At 36.5% G+C, this 20,485-nt stretch overlaps 1 long non-coding RNA gene across 2 annotated transcripts in view; it reads right to left on the reverse strand.

Annotated features, from left to right (window-relative positions):
• LOC144238443 (uncharacterized) overlaps window positions 1-20,485 on the reverse strand; it is a 261,342-nt gene that overhangs the window by 78,385 nt on the left and 162,472 nt on the right. The window contains exon 3 of one of the 2 annotated variants that reach the window (XR_013337119.1): window positions 10,972-11,145. The exons of the other annotated variant lie outside the window; for it this stretch is intronic. This is a non-coding gene — a long non-coding RNA (uncharacterized LOC144238443). The remainder of the gene's footprint in view (window positions 1-10,971; window positions 11,146-20,485) is intronic. 2 annotated transcript variants of the gene reach the window in all.

Consider the following 20,485-nt stretch of genomic DNA (forward strand, 5'->3'; position numbering starts at 1 on the left):
CAATAAAATTAATCAATATTTGGTGTACAGTTGGATGAATTTTGAAACTGCATACAGTCACGTAACCGCCATGACCATCATGGTATAGAACATTCCCATCACCTAAAACAGTTATTGCATGTATCAGTATATTGTTTCTATTTATCGCTTAATAATTATTTCAAAGTCTACCTATATCACAGTTAATTTATCCATTCATTGTTTGTTGGGCATCTGAATTGTTTACAATTTTTATTTAATTTTAATTGAAGCATTAAGGTGCACTTATGTTTCCATTCTGTTAAATAAATATATAGGAGTAAGATTGCCTCTTCCAAAGTAACTGTACCATTTTACCCTTTCTCCACCATGTTTGGACATTGCAATTGTTCCACATCCTTGCCAACATTTGGTATTGTTAGCATTTCAAAATTTAGCCATTCTAGTGGATGTGCAGTGGTATTTCACTGGGGTTATAATTTTCAATTTTCCTGATGACTAATGACGTTGAACACTTTTTCTTTCTGTGTTTATTTGACACTTATGTGTCTTTCTGTGCAAAATGTTTCCTGAAATCTTTATCTTTTTCAAAATTTTGTCTTCTAATTATTAAGTTGTAACAGTTACTTTTATAACCTGGATACAAATGTATTTCAGATATATGTTTTGTATATATTTTCTCCTACCCTTTTCATTTTCCCAACAGTATCTTTTGAAAAGCAAAAGTTTTAATTTTAATAAAGTCAAATTTAACCATGTTTTTCTTCCACAGTTCATCCATTTGGTGGCATATCTAAAAAAAAAATCGTTGCCTAACCTAAGATCAAAAAGATTTTCTCATTTTCTTCCAGAACTTTTATGGTTTCAATTCCTACATTTAATTCTTACAATCCTTTCACATAGTTTGTGTACATGAAATAAGGTAAGGACCAAAGCTCCGATCATTTGCATAGAAATATCCAATTATTCCAGCGGTATTTGTTGAAAAGACTATTCTTTGACTATTAAGTTACTCCGGCTCCTTTGTCTTATATGTTGATCTTAATACTAGTATCACACTGTCTTGATCACTAAAGTTTTATGCTAAGCCATAAAATCAAGTATTACAAGTATCTTAATTTTATTCATTAAAAATCATATTTTCATCAAGAATCATGTTGGATATTCTAGATACCTAGTATTTCCATACAGATCTAACAATTACCTTGTCTGTGCGCCTGCAGGGCTCAGTCTGTTAAGTGTCTGACTTTGGCTCAGGTCATGATCCCACAGTTCATGGTTGGAGCCCTGCATCAAGCTCAGAGCTGAAGCTGGTAGCCTGAAGACTGCTTCGGATTCTGTGTCTCCCTCTCTCTCTGCCCCTCCCTCATTTGTGCATGCACGCTCTCTCTCTCTAAAAATAAATAAATAAACTTTAAAAAATAGGAAAAAAGTGCCTTGTCAAATTCTACCAACAAAATCCTGATGGATTTTTATTGGAATTACATCACTTCCGTAGATCATATTAGGGAAAATCTGAAGTCTTCATACTATTTATTAACCCTTCCAAAAAATGGAGTATCTCTCATTTATTTAGATCTTCTTTAATTAATTTCAGCAATGTCTTCTAGCTTATAGGATTTGAGCACATTTTGTTAAGTGTGTTTCTAAGTATTTCATATTTTATGCTATTTTAACTGGTATCGTTTTTTAAATGACATTTTCTAGTTATGCCTTGCTAGTGTACAGAAATACAATTGATTTTGTATACTGACTTTGAATCTGCAATCTTGTTAAATTCATTTACAAATTTTTGTTGCTTTTTGTAGAATCCTTAGGATTTTCTATGTATTCAAACATGCCTTCAACAATTAAGAGTTTATTCTTCCATTCCTATTTATATATTTTTATCTGTTTGTTTTATTTGTTTTTTGCTTTATTCCCTTGGCTACAACTTCCATTACAATGCACAGGAGAAGTGGAAAGAGGGAACATATTTACCTCTTTCGAAATGCAGGGGAAAAATATTCAGGGTTTAATATTAAGTTATCATGCTAGCTGTAGGTTTTCCATAGATGTCCTTTGTCATATTGAAGAATTTCTATCCTATTCTTGGTTTACTAAGATTTTCAATCAGGAAATGATATTAAATTTTGTCAAATGCTTTTTCTGTATCTATACAGGTGATTACATCATTTTTTTCTTTATAGTCTTTTAGTAGGTGAATTTCATTGAAGAGTTTTTAAATGTTTGAACCAACATTGCACTGCTCAGACAAATTCCACTTGGTCATGTTGTATTTTTCTCCATATATATCACTGGATTATGTTATTTTTGCTAAACTCTAAAAGTTATAATTCATTTTATTTGATCTATTTCTTCCTTATCCAATGACGTGCATTGTTTCTGACAATGCTATCAGTCTTATTTTTGTTTCTCTGTATGTAATTTTTTTTCATCTGCTTTTAAGATTTAATCACTCATATTGATTATTATACACTTTGGTATAGTTTTCTTTATGTTACTTGTGTTTGTTGAATTTCTTTAAACTGTGGGTTAATAGTTTTCATCAAATTTAGAAAATTTGGTCCATTACTTTTTCAAATACTTTTTCTATCCTTTCTTCTCTCTCCTACCCTCTAGGGATTCCAAATACATGTAGATTAGGTTGCTTGAAGTTATCACATGACTATTTGTTGTTTATATATTTTATAAGAACTCATATTTCTTATCTTTATTAAAATTTATTATTCAGCAAATATTTTTAATTATCTAGCATTATGCTGGGCACTGGGAAACAGAAGTAAATATAACATACTCCCTGATTTTTTTTACATTTTTTATGATAAAGAATTCCAAATATATACAAAATCAGACAAAGGAGTATAATAAAGCCCTTATATTCATCACTCTGCTTTAATAATTATTAACGTGTGACCAGTATTCTTTCATCTATATCTTCACACAATCCCTTTTCTAGCTACTATATGTATTTTTAACTTTTTATTTCGAAATAATAAATTCACAGGAAGTTACAAACATAGAGAATGCATGCACCATTCACCCAGTTTTCCATAATGGTTATATTTCTAATTTTTTTAATGTTTTTTTATTTTTGAGAGAGACAGAGTGTGAGTAGGGAAGGGGCAGAGAAAGAGGGAGACACAGAATCAGAAGTAGGCTCCAAGCGCTGAGCTGTCAACACGGAGCCTGATGGAGGGCTCAAACTCATGAACTGTGAGATCATAACCTGAGCCTAAGTCAGATGTGTAAGCGACTGAGTCACCCAGTGGCCCCAAGAATGGTTATATTTCATATAACCATAGTACAATATCAAAATCATTGACTTCGGTACAATGTGTATATGGTGTTTTGTTTGGCTGTTGTAATCACATATTGGATTCATGTAACTACCACTGAAATCAAAATACAGAACTGTTTCATCACACAAAGATCTCAGATGTATTACCCCCTTATGGGGTAAAAAGACACATCCTCTTCCTCCCCACCATCTTAACCTCAGGAAAACAATGGCTTAAATACCATCTCTATTCTTTTTTCCTTCAATCCATACTAAACCAACCATAAATGGACATCAAAAATGGTACAGGGGTGCATGGCTAGCTCATGCAACTCTTGATCTCAGGGTTGTAAGTTTGAGCTCCACATTGGGTGGAGAGATTACTGAAAAATAAAATCTTGGGGCACCTGGGTGGTTTGGTTGGTTAGGCATCCGACTGGCTCAGGTCATGATCTCATGGTTTGGAGATTAGAGACCTGCATCTGGCTCTGCGCTGACAGCTCAGAGCATGGAGCCTGCTTCAGATTCTGTGTCTCTCTCACTCTCTCTCTCTCTCTCTGTCTCTGTCTCTCTCTCACTCTTTTTCTCTCAAAAATAAATAAGCTTAAAAATATTTAAAACTGGTATAAGTCAACAATGACAATGTACATAGGATAAAGGTAATAACTAAGTCTTAGAAGCTGAAAATGAAATGAGTAAGTAATGACTGATTTAATAGACCAGAAAAAGTTGAAGCTTATTCAGAAGGGTATAAATCTCTGAGGCAAGCTAGTCACAACACAGAAATCCAGCAAAGCTTGGAAGCTGGAAACGCCAGTTCCACTGAATTGGGGTAGGGCACAAGTGAGTCTGAAACTGAGAAGATTGTTCAAAAAGCTATACAAACAGTAGCTCAAATCCCAGATCTACACCCATGCCATTCTCAGTCAGAAAATATTCTACGCCCCAGTAGAGGATTAGAGTTTATTTTCTAGAAAAGTTGAAAATGGGGGACACTATTACAGATGAAGACAAATACATCACTATAAATATAGAGAAGCAAAGTAAAAGTCTACATATGAACAGTGGGCCCTTTTGACTCCTTTAATTATAAATGAGTAGCTAGTAACACATTTTTTCTCCTCTTCAGACAGGACAGTGTAGGATTCCTCTCTGGAAAACTGACCAACTTGAGAAAACGAATTTGCAGATATTGGTAGTCTTCAAAATAGTTCAAAGAAACAATTCAGCCAGATCACGATACAGTGAAATCCAGTAGTGGACAAGCCTGCTTTAACACATCAAATAGCCATTCAGCTTTTCAGTCTCTTTTAAGATGAATGGGAAAACAACCACTACCAAACATGAGAGGAAATACTCTGACATGAAAACAGAAATAAAAATAATAAAATAATTGAAACAGAGATGATGAAAGAAACAGGAGAAAACTTTCTGTGAAATGTATAAAGAAATGAAGTTGCAATACATAAGAATAAGAGGGATAAGATTCAGAGAACAAAGCTAGCCTTGAAAATTAAAAAGATAAAGGAGCAGAAATAAGAAATTTAAAGGAGAATTTGGAAGATAAATTTGAAGATAAAAAATTTTTAAATAAAGATCTAGGCTATTGGAAGTAAGAAATCTGATTTTCTTTATAAACCTTTTGATTTTTAAAGTATGTAACAAGTTTTTAAAAGTTGAAAGTGTAAGAACCAGGCTGGAAATTGGGGATTAACCCAACCAGATTTGCAACTTCTTAAGAAACTGGACTCCTTCCTTGGGAGAGAAGAAAGTGTGTAGTAGGCAGGAGGTAAGTGATTAAGGATTACTCTCTTGATCCATCTGCAGAGATCAGATTCTATCTAGACTGCTATGGTGAGGCAAGTTTTCAAGTGAGCATTGAATCTTTTATTTGAGGCCATGTGCTATCAGGTACTAGAGATATTGCAGAGAATGATAAGGCAGAAAATCTGTAGGAAGATTTCAAATTGTGGTTATAAAATGCCAATAAAATATAAAACGGCTGGTATACTGCTAAGGGGGGCTACATCACTACATTTATAGAAGGTTTTCAGCATCTAGGCTTAGTGATTTTAAATAGTCTCAAAGTTGCCAGTACATAAATTTTGGTAGCAGATAGATATTTATTTATTTTATTTTAAAGAGAGAGAGAGCATGAGTAGAGGAGGGGGCAGAGGGAGAGAGAGAGAGAGAGAGAGAGAGAGAGAGAATCTCTAGCAGGCTCTATGCTCAGTGCAGAGCCTGATCCAAGCTCGATCCTGCGACCCTGGGATCATGACCTGGAGCCAAGATCAAGAGTTGGACGCTCAACTGACTGAGCCACCCAGGCACCCCAGGAGGGTATTTAATAACATAGACAAAAAAAGCCAATTAAAATGTCCATATTCACATTAAACTTTAAGCAACATTTTTAGTGAGCCATGAGACAAGATGCTATAGAGCATAGCCTAAAAAAATTAGCCATAATTAGAGCTAGTTACTGCCAAAGCAATTGACAACAAAACTTTACTGAATGGTCTTAGCTGATATTGAATCACATACATGTGTAGTCTCTTTTCTCCTAAATTACACACCAATTCATTCAACAAACATTTATGAACCACCAGCAGTTATTAGGTACTGTGCTAGGTACCAGAGCTGCAAAGAAAATGACCAGATACAGTCTTCGACTTTGTAGAGTTTATAATTCAGTGTGGAAATTGATAAGCACTTCCAAGAAAGGTCATGGCCATTGGAAGGGAGTAGCTAGGGTAAAGGTGGTTTACTCCACTCATAACTCAGAGAAGACTTCTTTTAGAAAATGAAATTTGAACTGAGAATGAGTGGAAAAGTAAATAGAAGGATGAGTTTCAAAGTGTTTTAGGCAGAGCAAGTCTGTGCCAAGGCCTTGGGACAGAATAGAGCATGATGCCTTCAAGGAAGTGAAAGGCCATCTATGGCCAGCATGTGTTGATAAAGAGAGAAAACAAAATTGCTGCAGACTGAACGGGAGGTAGAAGTCAGGTTATACAGTAAAAAGAGGTATGCTGTGGAGCAGGGGCTTTATCCCAAAGGTAATAGGAAGATGTTGAAGAGTTTGAAGCAGAATCTGATAAGTTTTGAATTTTTGAAATATTTCTCTGACTTCTTTGTGATGAACTGATTGGAGAAAAGAAAAAGTATATTCAACTGACTGGATGGTACAGTTGGTTAAGTGTCTGACTTTGGGTCAGTTCATGATCTCGTGATTTGTGAGTTCGAGCCCTGTGTCAGGCTCTGTGCTGACAGCTGGAGCCTGAAGACTGCTTCGGATTCTGTGTCTCCGTCTCTCTCTGCCCCTCTCTTGCTTGTGCTCTCTCTCTCTCAAAAACAAAGAAACACTAATTTTTTAAAATTCACAGTAAATTCAGAAAAGCCTGTTGAGAATTTTTGCAGTTTGCTAAACCACCCACTGAATTTAATTCTTATATTTAGTTCTTTATTTTCCTTAAAAGGAAATTAGGTACAGGAAATAGAAAATTTCCTTGATAGGCTTTTAAGATTTAAATGACTGTTTCTTAGGTGGTCAAGAAAACCAAAATATGCAATCTGAAATCATACTTGGAAACCAACAAATAATAGGTGAGGCTCAGGTGTGCGCCTGAGTGCGGGCATGTGTGGTGAGGAGAGGTCAGGGAGGGTAGTAAGCGTGAACGCTGGTTCATGGCGGCATCCTTTATTTCTCTCCCTATTTGTCTCCCACCCTTGAGGATCTGTAGCTTGAGGCATGGGGCTTGTCATCTGTGATGTTTTGCGTAAAACACTCAGTCAGCTATCACAGAGCAGCAGAGCTTCCTTCATGAACTATCAACCTGTCTCTTTTGTAATTTTATTATTTAAAGCTTAAATGTGAATATGTAACCTGGGGTCAAAAGGTCCAAGTTTTGACAAGAAAATGGGTTGGAAAGTTAAGGGCGTGCCCTCATTTGCCCTGATATAAACCGTTTGCCTAATTTTAAGTGTATAATATCAATCAAATGAGTTTAGGAAGTGAAAAAGTTTCAAATATGATCTGAAATTCCTCTATCAGAAAACTGCAATTTTTTTTACTTTTATTTGAGACTGATCTACTTAGAATATATTGGAGAGAGGCTTATATAGTTATAAAAGCAGAAAACTCAATCTATGTCGATTCAATGTCCATTATATTCAATCAGTCTATGACTGATGGTTCAATCACTGCTTATTCATTCATTTACACAAGTAGTTATGGAGTAGCACTGCTATAAGAGATCTTTGCTCTCAAGTGGTTCTTTCAGGTTGAAAGATATAAATTGCCAATGATAATGTAAATGGCAATTACACTGGGTAAATATGGTTTAGAAGCTAGCAGGACACCAGTAAAGGCATTCAACTCGGACTTGGAAGTTCTCTTAGAGTACTGAAGACCTGAGAGAAGTGTTCCTCTGGGGGCACAGAATTTTACCAGCTAGTGCAGGGGAGAGGGATAGTCTAAAGCTGAGTATTCTTAAAAAAAAAAAAAAAAAAAAAAAAGAGTGCATGGCTCATTTGAAGGATTGAGAGTAGTTCCATGTGAGAAAGTATGAGGTAGAGGAAATAACAGGGACTGAGGCTGGAGAGGTAAATAGGGCCAGATCATGATGGCAGCCATGGTAAGGAGCGTGGGATCCTAATTACTCTGTGGGCAAAGGAGAGGCATACACAATCTTAAACAGATTACTGTAGTCAGATTTGCACTTTGGACACACAAGGCAAAGAATGGACTACAAGGTAAAGGATAGACTGGAGGCAAGCAAATCACCTATGGAAATGATTAAAGTAATCCAAGAGATAGTGGTGTCCCCTATCCAATGAGGAGAATTAGATGGAATAAGGAAAAATTTAGGAGTAAATTAATAGGACTGATGATTTATTTGGATGAGGGGGTGAACTAAGGGAGAAGAAAGAATCAAAGATCACGCCAAAGTTTCTGGTTAGAAAACTGGGTGGATAGAAGTGGGAGTGTTGAGCGTATGGTAACAGACAAACATTTAAAATGAGATTTCTAATAAAAAAATTATATTTACTCAGTGGGGATGGGTGAATAGGTGGGAAGGGAGTATTCTTTCATCAAAAACCCTCTCATTTGTAAATGGCATAAAACCTCACTCAAGCAATCAAGGAAATATATTGGCTCACGTTATGGAAAAATCCAGATGTATATTTAAGGCTTCAGAGCCATCTGGATCCAGAGACTAAATGAATTGACCAGGACTCCATTTTTATGTGCTTTCTATAGTGATAGCCTCATTTTTCTGACCCCTGGCAACTCTGTGCTTATATCATTTTCATTGCCCAGCAACCTTAGCAGACAGAACATAATTATTCCTTGATGGTTTCAACGTAAGTCGTAGCAAGGAATCTCTTTGGCTCTATTTGACCTGGTTTAGGTCATGTGGATAGCTCTAATTCAACCCCTGTGGCCAGTGATGTAACTCACACATTTACAAGATGAACATGGGAAAACTGAGAAAAATAGCCAGGCAGGTGATAGGAAATTAAAACCCTAGGAACAAACTTGGCTAAACTCAAGAGGGAGGAAATGGTCAGTTGTGGCTAATGACAGAGTTTAGTCCACTAAGAAAAGAAAGATTAGTTTGGTTTAGCAACAAAATGATGATGTATAACCTTTCAAAGAAGTTTCAAATACGTGGTAGGTCAGAAGAGAAAATGGAATGACACAAATGAGAAACTGGTAAAATGGTGGAGGCTGGGAGAATAGACAACTCTTAATGGGTGGGGAGAAGGTAAGCAGCAGGATGGTGGTCACATTCATAATTGAAGCTGCATTATTCTGGGAGCAAGTAAATGACCACCAAAAGAATCAAAATAAGTAGTGGCTGTCAGCCCCACTGTCAGCCCCTCCTGGCTCTGCCTCTGCATTCTTGCCATCCAAGCCTGGTGTCTCATTTTGAGGCAGAGAATGACACTCACCATCCTGACAATAACAACAACAGAAGATAGAGTCAGTGACAGAAACAATGGCCACATTAATTTCTAACATAGCCAGGCAGAAGGAATTTGAAGGAAATGTGTAGACTAAGATTCAAAAAAAGGAGGAGGGGTGCCTGGGTGGCTCAATCGGTTGAGCGTCCAACTTCAGCTCAGGTCATGATCTTGCAGTTTGTGGGTCTGAGCCCCACGGCTGACTCTGGGCTGATAGCTCTGAGCCTTGGAGTTTGCTTCAGATTCTGTGTCTCCCTCTCTCTTTGCCCCTCCTCCACTTATGCTCTGTCTCTCTCTCTCTCTCAAAAATAAATGAAGATTAAAAAAATTTTAAATAAAAGCAAAAAGAAAGAGGAAGATAAAAGGAAGGAAGAATGGGAGAAAGAAACAATTCAGTAAATTACTTATGAAAGTTGTAATAAACTGATAGTGGATTAAACTCATATGGTTAAATAAAAAAACTATAACATTTTAAAAACTACAACAAATTAAATCTAAAATAATAACAACACCCATTTTTGTCTCTCTGTGTATGTTTAGAAACGTTAACATTTACTAAATAGAGTAATATTTTCAGGACATCAGAGTTGAGTTTATTTTATTTTGTAAAATACATGGTTCCCTTACAGAGATGTCAAGGGTATAACAAATCAGCATTGGACTGTAAAAAAGCCCTCAATTCAGGTAATTTAAGTAAGTCTTAAATGACAAGTACGTAGATTACTTCATGAATTTCTAATTCTGATGTTAAGGCTGAATTATTATGAATCAGGTTTTAATTAGGCATTTTGTAAATAAAGCACTAAAATCTTTTTCACATAAATAAATGGTACAAAAAAATCTTAGTACCAAGGGAGTATTAAAGCACAATACTTAATACAAAAAAGCATACTCTCTGGACTAGCCCATTTCCCAAAGGGAAGGAAGGAAGGAACGAAGGAACAAAGGAAGGAAGGAAGGAAGATCTTTAAGAGGTATTCTTCCCCAGGAACTTCACTGAAAACTCTGAAAAACCAAATAAAGTACAATCTGTAATGTCAATGACTTTAGACTTCTTATCTACATTCAAATAAAGTTGTAATCAATAAGAAATAATTGCAGATTTACTTAGTGATTTATTTGAATATTGCTTATGCATATATTCTCTCATTTGATATTTAGAAAAGATTTTAAGCTAGTATTACTTTAACCATCCTTCACCCCAATTATGTAGATGAAACTGTGTTTCAGAAAGTTAAGTAACTCACGAAAGGTTATACTCTTTTGGAGAGTGTTTTGAGGGAGAAGCAGATCTTCTGCTTTGTAATCTTTTGATTACAAAACTTGTTACCCTGTACCACATGGAAATCTTGTTATTTAAAAAATAAATCATCTCTAGGATTGGTTTCTGGAAGTCTAGATTCCATACTAATACGTCAGTTTTTCCAGACCGATTTCATGGGTTGGTTGGAGGTGGGAAGACAAGAGAAGATGAGGTTCTTAGGTTCTTTTGTGTTCCACTGCTTCCAGTGTTAGCCAAAACAGAGACAAACAATGAAAGTAACAAATAAGAGAAACCGTTTATTCCTGGACCCGGATTTTAGATTGCATACTAGTTGGAGAGAGCACAGGTTTTCTGTTTTCCCAAGTTCTTTATTTAGTCTTTTCTCTCTTCCACTGTTTTACAAGAGGAGGGGGAGGAAGGGGGAAGAGAAGGAGTAAAGATACCCATCTGTGAGAGTAAAACAGAGATCACAGAGCTCACTTACTCAGATTCCATTTGGCTTTTCAGGACCCACCTATCCTCAGGCCTCTCTCATCCGGTTTCATTTTCTGTTCACCGGGTCAGAGCTGTTTACCACACAGAGGCCGGGTGGGATCTTCTGTGGTCAGTTGGGTTAAAGTGATGCCCTGGAAGTCGACAGGTGGCTTCTAGATCTAGACTGGAGAGAGGAAGTAGCACGGGCTCCTTTTAACCCACCAGTTTGTATTGTGCTTGCCAGTAAACATTACAGGCTGCTCACTCATCTCTGATTTCTGGTTCAAAATTTAAGACGGTTGGGGCGCCTGGGTGGCTCAGTTGGTTAAGCATCCGACTTAGGCTCAGGTCATGATCTCACGGTTCGTGGGTTCGATCCCTGCGTCGGGTTCTGTGCTGACAGCTAGCTCAGAGCCTGGAACCTGCTTCAGATTCTGTGTCTCCCTCTCTCTCTGACCTTCCCCTGCTCACACTGTCTCTCACTCTCAGAAATTTTTTAAAAAATTTGAAAAAATTAAGAGGGTTAACTAGACATCTACAGAATCCCAAAATACTCATTTTATTGTCATTGTTGCTACTAAGAAAGCAGAATATTCGGTGTCCCAAAGAAAATATGGTAATAGTTTGATCCCTTGAAAGACTCTAATATAATTTTAAGGAAATAAAAAAATATGTGTTATGTTTTCAATGTTTTCCAGTGACCGCAATAACTAAAATGGGAATATTTCTAGACCTTGCTTTTGGGAGCATATAAATCAAAGGCAGTAATAAAAAATTGGATAATTTTGCAAGTTTCACAGCCTGACAGTATTACTTTAAAAACTGCAAATTTTTGACACATTATGGTTTAAGAATATGCTTTCACATGTCTAATTGCTAGCTGATAGAAAGACATGAATCTGCTTGGAATCCAAAGTTTCCATCTGTCTAGCTGATCGTTTCAATGTGGGTTTGCTAATAATGGATTTTATTTTAAAAAATGAACACACTACATTAATATGAAAATGTGATTTTCCTTTTTTCTGAAGGTTGTAGTATGGTTATTCCTGCAAATCACCTAATCCCAGATTCCTCAGCCTAGATCGTTTTCCCTGGCCAGGCACTCTTGCAGCAGAGTGCATCCTCTGCTTTTTTTTTTTTTTTAATGTTTATTTTTATTTTTGAGAGAGAAGCAGACAGAGTGTGAGTGGTAGAGGGGCAGAGAGAGCCAGACAGAATCTGAAGCAGGCTGCAGGTCCTGAGCTGGCAGCACAGCGCCACATGTGGGGCTTGAACTCACAAACCGCCAGACCAAGACCTGAGCTGAAGTTGGACCCTTAACCAACTGAGCCAGGTGCCCCCAGCACCCTCTGCTTTTATTGCAGAGTCATTATTACAGTAGCAGTTAGGAAGCTACTGGCGTAATCATGGTTGATGGACTGGATCCCTCAGTAGGTCAAAGGCTCCGTGAATGAAGGAATCATATCTGTTTTGTTTATCATATTTCTGTCATTCAGCATAGGGCCCAATATATGACAAGTAAACTTCAATCAGAACCAACATATCACATTTCTAATGCAGATATTAGAATCAACTCTATTTAAGCCAAACATTAAAGAAATTTGCAAGATTGGAGAATTTAATCATTTATCTTTAAAGCAATTATTGTTAAGAACTTACTATTGTCATTTTGTTACATATTTTCTGCTGGTTGTAGATCCTTTGTTCTTTGCTTCCTCTTCTGCTGTCTCTCTTGGTGATTTAATGACTTTTCCTAAAGGTATACTTTGACTCCTCTATCATAACCTTTTGTGAACCTACTTACTACAAGTTTTTCTTTTGTGGTTACCATGAGGCTTACATAATAAGTGTGGTATAGCCCTTTAGAAGTTCAACCTATTTGGGAATCCATGAATCTGGATGCCTCCTTCTTTCCCTAAGTTTGCAAACTTTTCATCTATTTCTTTAAATAGACTTTCTGTCCCTTTTTATTATCTCCTTCCAGGATTCCCATAATGTATACATTGTTTCTTTTGGTAGCATGTCATCAAAAGAAGTAGGCTTTCTTTATTTTTCTTCATTTTTTCCCCCTAACTGGGTCATTTCAAATGATCTGTCTGAATTCATTGATTTTTTCTTGCTTTGCCGAGTATGCTATTGAAGCTCTCTATTGAATTCTTCAGTTCAGTTTTCTTCAGCTTTAGCATTTCTGTCTGGTTTTTACTTATTTTATAATGGTTTGCTTTTATTTCTTTGTTGAACTTCTCATTTGGTTCATGCCTTGTTTTCCTAATACTGTTTAGTTGTCTTATAGTTCTTAAGGTTCACTCAATTTAAGAAGATTCTTTTGCATACATTGTCAGACAGTTCATAGATTTCTATATCTTTAGGGTCATGTATGAGAGCTTTATTAGTTTCCTTTGATAGTGTCATGTCTACCTGATCCTTTGTGATCCTTGTATCCTTGCACTGGTATATGTGCTTTTGAGTACAGAGTCTCCTCTACTAAGTTTTATAGGTTTGTTGGGAAGGAAAGACCTTAACCAGTCAGGTTAGCTTGGAGTACTAGGTGGATCAGCTGGTAGCATCTGTAGGCAGGCAGGGTTTGCCATTGTGGTCTCTAGTAGGGCAAGGCCACCCATGCTCTCAGGTCAGGTGAAGGGTGTCATGGTTGGGTTCTGCAGTCAGGCAGGATTGCTGTCTGGACTCCCTCATTGAGTGGGGCCACAGGCTATGCTCCATGATTCCAAGGGGTCGCTGGCTGGGTTCCCTGTCTGGATGAGGCTGCAGGCTCTCTTCAGCAGTTGGGCAGTGCTGTATGCTAAGCTTCACTGCTGGGTTGGGTGGTAGACTGAACTCCATGGCTGAATAGTACTATAGGCTATACTCTGAAGCTGTTCAGGATCATTGTTCAGGCTCCCTGGTTATCTGGGGCCAGAGAGTATGTGCAACAGTCGGGCATGGTTGCTGGCTTGTCTTGCTGACCATAAACCTCATAGGATGTACTCTGAAGCTTCTGGATATCTGTGACCACCCTTCCCAGAAGGGCTATGTTCAGGAGTTGGGCTGGAGTGCAAATTTGTTCCCCAATCTGGGAAAATACTGTTTGTAGGCATGTAAATTGATACAGTTGCTATGGGAAAACAGAATGGAGTTTCCTCAAAAATTTTAAAAAGAACAATTATTTAATCCAGCAATCCCTATCTAACCATATGTTAACAGATAAATGAAGAAAAAACAAAAAAATGAAATCACTATATTGAGATATATGCACCTCCTTTTTCATTGCAGTGTTATTTACAATAAAGTGCCCGTCAATAGATGAATGGATAAGAAAATGTCACACACACACACACACACACAGAGGAATATTATTTATCTGTGAGAAAGTAGGAAATCCTGTCATTTGTGACAACATGGATGAACCTCAAAGGCATTATGCTAAGTAAAATAAGTCAGGTTGAAAAAGATAAGTACTGTATGATCTCACTTATATGTAGAATCTAAAAAGAAACTGAAGTCATAGAAATGATAGATTGGCGGCTGCCAGAGGTGGGGCTTTGTGGAGACAATGGATGATAGTAGTCAAAGGGTACAAAATCCCAGTTATATGATAAACAAATACTGGGGATCTAACGTATAGCATGGTAACTATAGTTAACAATAGTGTATGTTTACTTGAAAGTTGCTAACAGTTTTTACCACAAAAAAAAAGGTAACTATGAGGTAATGGATGTGTTAACTAACCTTATTGTGACAATCATAAATATGTATCTAATCATCACATTGTACACCTTAAACTTTCATAAGTTTATATGCCAGTTATCTTTCATAAAGCTGGGGAAAGTTGCAAGAATTTAAAACACTGCTACTCTTCTCACTAATTTTTATTTTTTATTTTAGAAAATATGTTTACTTTTCATAGCTGTAGGTTAGTTATGCTAACCAGAGAAAGTCAAAGTAAACAGCATAGTGTCTGCAACAGAGTAAGTGCTCAGTAAAGAACTTTTTAGTATCACTATTAATAAAATTATTACTATATGCCCATTCTTGGGACAAATGTGAAAACCTATCAAGCAAATTGATTTCAAAAGCAGTATGTTTTTCCAGTCCTACCTACAGCCCCTCTATCTCATTCTCTGCCTCATCTACAGAAAGGTATTTGAGATTCCTCCAGGACACCGAATCCAGTTGACTTTCTTACCTTTGCCTATGACATTTGCTCTGCCAGAAAGACTTTTCTTTTCAGAGTGCTAGTCATTAGCACACTGAGTTCAACTTCAAGGCTTCCATGTCAGAGTTAATTTCTGTCTTGTGGCCCTTTGAACATAATACTTTCAGCACATTTTACTTCATATTTTATCTTATTTATTTTACCCATTCTAAACTTAAAAAGAAATTTAATCTTTATTTTTAGAGAGACAGAGAGTGAACAGGGAAGGGGCAGAGAAAGAAGGAGACACAGAATATGAAGCAGGCTCTAGTCTCTGAGGTGTCAGCACAGAGCCTGACACAGGGCTCAAACCTGCGAACCACAAGATCATGACCTGAGCCGAAGTCAGATGCTTAACCTACTGAACCACTCAGGCACACCCCCCGCCCGGGCTTCGAAGCTTCTAAAGCAGAGTCTGGCATATAATAGGCATCTAAGACATTCTTATTGTGAGAACATGTAAATGCAACTATGTTTTCTTTTAACACAATTTTTCATAGTTCTTTAAATTTGTTTCAATTTTATTTTTCAGGATGGTAGGACTTTACTAAAAATGATTACAGATGTTGTTAAGGATACCCATCCTCTTTCCTGCAAAACTTCACCGGGTGAAGATGTGTCATGATCTTTGTGTTTTCCAACATTTGCTGCTAGGACTGGCTTTTTCAAGCGCGCGCACACACACACACACACACACACAAATTAGTTAGAGATGCTTTTCTTATAGATAATCTAGGGATGAGGCCACTCTCTGGGTCCCTTGACAGAAAGCCCTTGTTGACTCCCAGCTCTTACTCTTCATAAAGGTCTTTGGTAAATGTTGGATTTTGCATAGTATGGTAGAGAGGGGGAAAAATCAGAAAGAACTGATGGGATATGTGGTATATTTCTTTCTTAGCAGCGATAAATTTCTTAATCTCAATTCAGGTTCATGGAGTCCTTTCTAGGCATGAAAATTTGGCATACTGAAAGTTACAAAGTTGCTAAATATTAAAACAAGAGCCTTAGAATACGGTTTATTTGCCAAGCTTCCGTTGATGGATGTCTTAATTCTTTGCATGGTAGCCTCCAGCTGAAATTGATGTTGGAGCAAAGCTAAGGTACCAGGTAAGCAACGTTCATGGTCCACACTACTATTACCATTTGTCTTGTTCTATCTAGAACTGAAGGGTTTCCTGGGATTTGGGACTGTCAGTGATAAAACTGGGGAGATATTGGATGATTTGGAAGGGTCTGTCTCTCTGGCTGGTTTGTTTATGTCACGCTTAGCTTCAGCAACCAGGAGTGAACAATTTTATTTATCCTAATACCAGCTATGTTCTATTATTGAAATAAGGTAAATGAGAAGTTGTTGTTATGAGCTGGGTAGTAACAATATCTATATTTATTTATATTTTGCTTCTGGATAGATGGTATAGCACAAGGCTTAGTGACCTTGATATTGAAGCCAAGTACCTGAGTCCAAATCTTAGCTCTACCATTTATTTGCTAAGTACCCTGGGAGAGTTTTAAAAACCTCTGTGCCTCAATTACTTCATGTGTAAAGTCTCTAATGCTAGACTCTATCTCATTGGCTTGTTAATGAGAATGAAATTGGGTAATATGTGTAAAGTTCTTAAAATAGTATTTATTATGCTCACTTCAGCAGCACATATACTAAAATAGTGCTTATCATTGTTATTGCTGTCATAACTTTTGTCACCACTGTTAATTAGCTATTAATGAGATGTTTAATTATTCAGTTTCTTTATATGTAAAATGAAGATAGTGTTCCATATGGTTAATGTTAAGATTAAGAGGGATGAAGGAATATTAGAAAGCACTTAGTACAATGACTAGCAAAATGCATACTCTCAGGATTTTACTAAGTGGCATTAATACTATTACTATTAAAAGTGTTTTATTATTATTATTATTAACTTTCCTTATTCTAGTACCAAAAGTAGAAAACAGCACTCATGGTTATAGGTAAATTGGGAAACTTTCAATTATCTGATGTTTCCTGTGATATTTCTTCATATTATAGTGCTAGCACCCAATAAACTATCTCATAAGGACAATTTTCACAGATGATAATACAACTGGGACAAGTTATGTGGCTTCTCCAGGATGATTTACCATAAGCAGAGGACAGACATATGGACAAATGGCAGGGACAATGGACTGCTGCTTTATTTTCAGTGTGTAGTTGTCAGGGTCCTGGAGAAATTTTACACAAGTGATGTCTAGAACAGATTACTCCCCTGTTTTTGCCACCGTTTCCAAAGTTCTTAGTTCAGGGACTGTACTTCTCATAAACTCAAAAGACAGATTAGATTAGAACTGCACATACATAAAATGTTTCTTGGGAGAAGAAATGAAAAAACTGGAAACCATTTATAAAGCACACATTTCTGATTAATAACAATGTTAAGGAAGAAAGAAAGGGAGGGAAAAGGAGAAGGAAATTGTAAACTAACTGGTAGAGCTTAGCTAAGCCTTTGAGGCTCCCAGAAATGCATTATTAAGCATACATTCCAAGCCTGTAATGTGACTATAGATTCTTTATGTCTCAGTATGGCATGCCAGGTTATAGGCTTTGTAGCTCAGGGAAGAAAAAACAAAAACAAAAACAGAAGATTGGTTTAAATATTTAGATTATAACACCACACTTACATAAATACAAATCAATCTTGGAACAACATTTGATATTATCAGACCTATGAACAAGGTAACCATATCCAGCCTCCAGCCTTTAAAGTCTCCGAAAAGGTGTGGTATTAAGTAAAAAAGGTCTGTCCTCACATGAACTCGTTGTACACTAAACGGATTTAAAAGTAGCTCTATTTTTTAAAAAATGGGCAAACTCACCAAAGATAGACATCAGATACTTTCAGGTGGCCTAAGCCGTGGCTCTTACAAGTACATTTTGATGCTCAGTTCATTGACACCCTATGGTTGGATTTGGAGGGCTTTTGCCCAAAACCAAAGAAGCACAGCCAATATGTGCAACAGGATCAGTTTTACTCCATTTCTGTAATTCAGCCCCGTTCAGAGTGACGAAAAAGGAATCTGAAAGGTTTAGGCTTCCAGTTAAAGACAGGGTTTTAAGCTCAGCTGTCCTATAGACTGTGATGTGATAACTAAATCATAGTGAGAATAGGCAGTGTGCCAAAAGAAAACCAATGTGCACAAGTGGAAGGGACACTAAGCAAATAATAATGGATAGGCACACTTTTATACAGTGATCACCTCAGTTGTTTCTAATGCTATGGAAGATAAAGAAGATTTTCAAAATTTTTGAAGGTAGGTAGACTCATTCTCTTAGTGAGAATCAAACATGCTTTAGGAATTCCTGGAAAAGATTTTATGAAAGTAATTTTATGAATAAAAGATGATTTCTGGATTCATTATGAATTCAGAGTCACTAGTTCTTAGGGTGTGTTTAGGGAGTTAAAAATGCATACCTACATTAACCAGGTAAATTTAAAAAACACGGATTTTTCTTTCTGAGGAGTAGGGAGTATTTTCTATGAGAAAAGCTTTTAGCCCTTTTAGCTTACATGTAATTCACGAGGCCAGGTAGAGAATGGTATGCAGCACCTCATCGTTTTCATCACTTTCCAGCACGCATGCACTGACTTTTTTCTTAGTTTCTCTCAAACCTTACAGTGTTGATGCGTTATATAACTTATGCTATTGTACAATAGCTCAACCAGACCTACATAACAGGACCATTTCTGAAGGACTTTCTCTTACTATTATTCACCAGATTTGGCTGCTTGTAATATTTCACTAAGATACTCAGAATAGCTTTATTTTTATTTGTTTGTTTTTGTTTTTCTGTGTTTTTTTTTTTTTTTGTAGTATGATAGGCCATGTCTAATGTCCCAGTGCATCACTATTTCACTCCCCTCACCAAGAAAATGAATTGGATGTGAAATCTGGCCAACAGGACCATCATCATCAAATAATATTTATTAATCATTTCATTTGTTTGGGGAATGCATATCCATTGTTCAATAATTGATTGATATTTATTATGTCCTTACTACATTTTCAGGCACTGCTAGTAGCTAGTCATATGTCTTTCTTTAAATTACTAAGCAATTTATTATCATAATATCTCTAATATTCATTTGACAAAAACTTATACATTTTGTATATTTGAAAATTTTTCTTTCATAACCAAGGAATTATGCTATATGTTTTATGTACATCGTTTTAAATCTTCCTTGAAACTTTTTCAGAGTAGGAATTATTACCTTCTTTTTAGAAAAGAGACATTGAGGCCCATAGGCACTGAGTGACATACCTCAAACCACAGATCTAGTAGTGGGGAAGAGGCTTTCCAAACCTAAATTTTTTGAGGCCACAGCTCACCTCCTTTTACTAGACCACAAGTTTAGGAGTTATTGTCAAGCATTATTGAAAAGTTTTCTTTTTCTTTTTTTTTTCTTTTTTTCTTTTTATTTCTTTTTTAATTTTTAAAAATAGTTTGTTGTCAAGTTGGTTTTCATATAACACCCAGTGCTCATCCCCACAAGTGCCCTCCTCCATGCCCATCACTCCCCTTCCCTTCCCCCACCCCACCTCCATCAGCCCTTGGTTTGTTCTCGGCATTCAAGAGTCTCTCCTAGTTTGCCTCCCTCCCTCTCCCCCACTATTTTTCCCCTTCTTCTCCCCCATGGTCCTCCGTTAAGCTCTTCCTAATCCTCCTATATGTGTAAGCATATGGTTATCTGTCCTTCTCTGCCTTGAAAAGTTTCCATAATCAGGAAAGCATAGCTTGGGGTTTCACTGACTAGTATAGTGCTTTCCATGATTTATTCATTCAACATATTTTTACTTGGACTTTGATTAAATTGATATGTTAGCCATTGATTTTAGACAATGAAACAGCAGGACTGTGGGCTGGACAAAGAATGGAACTTTATATAAAAAGGCCACAGGAAGGACAATGATCTCACAATAAAATCTGTGTGCATGTGAAAAGGAAGACATGTAGACAGATAATCCTTGTGACTCTATAATTTGAAAATTCTCCTTAGTTGGGAAAATCTCCAAGGAGAAATCAAATGTTCACAAAGTGACTTGGATTTTTTCCTCTTCCTTCCCTCCTTTACTCCTTGCCTCTTTCCCTCCCTTTCCTATCACATTAATTAATTACTGATAGGTTAGATGCGAGGACTACAATGATGAATTCTTGAAGGCACACATGTAAAATATATATAAAATATAATCAATTTTTACAAGGTGNAACTGAGCAAATTAAATATATAAATATAAAATTCATATATATCTATATATCTATACCTTTACATAGATATCTCTAAAATTTTAATTATATATG

Source organism: Crocuta crocuta, unplaced genomic scaffold (assembly GCF_008692635.1).
Source record: "Crocuta crocuta isolate KB4526 unplaced genomic scaffold, BGI_CrCroc_1.0 scaffold216, whole genome shotgun sequence".
In the NCBI taxonomy this organism is placed as follows: Eukaryota; Metazoa; Chordata; class Mammalia; order Carnivora; family Hyaenidae; genus Crocuta; species Crocuta crocuta.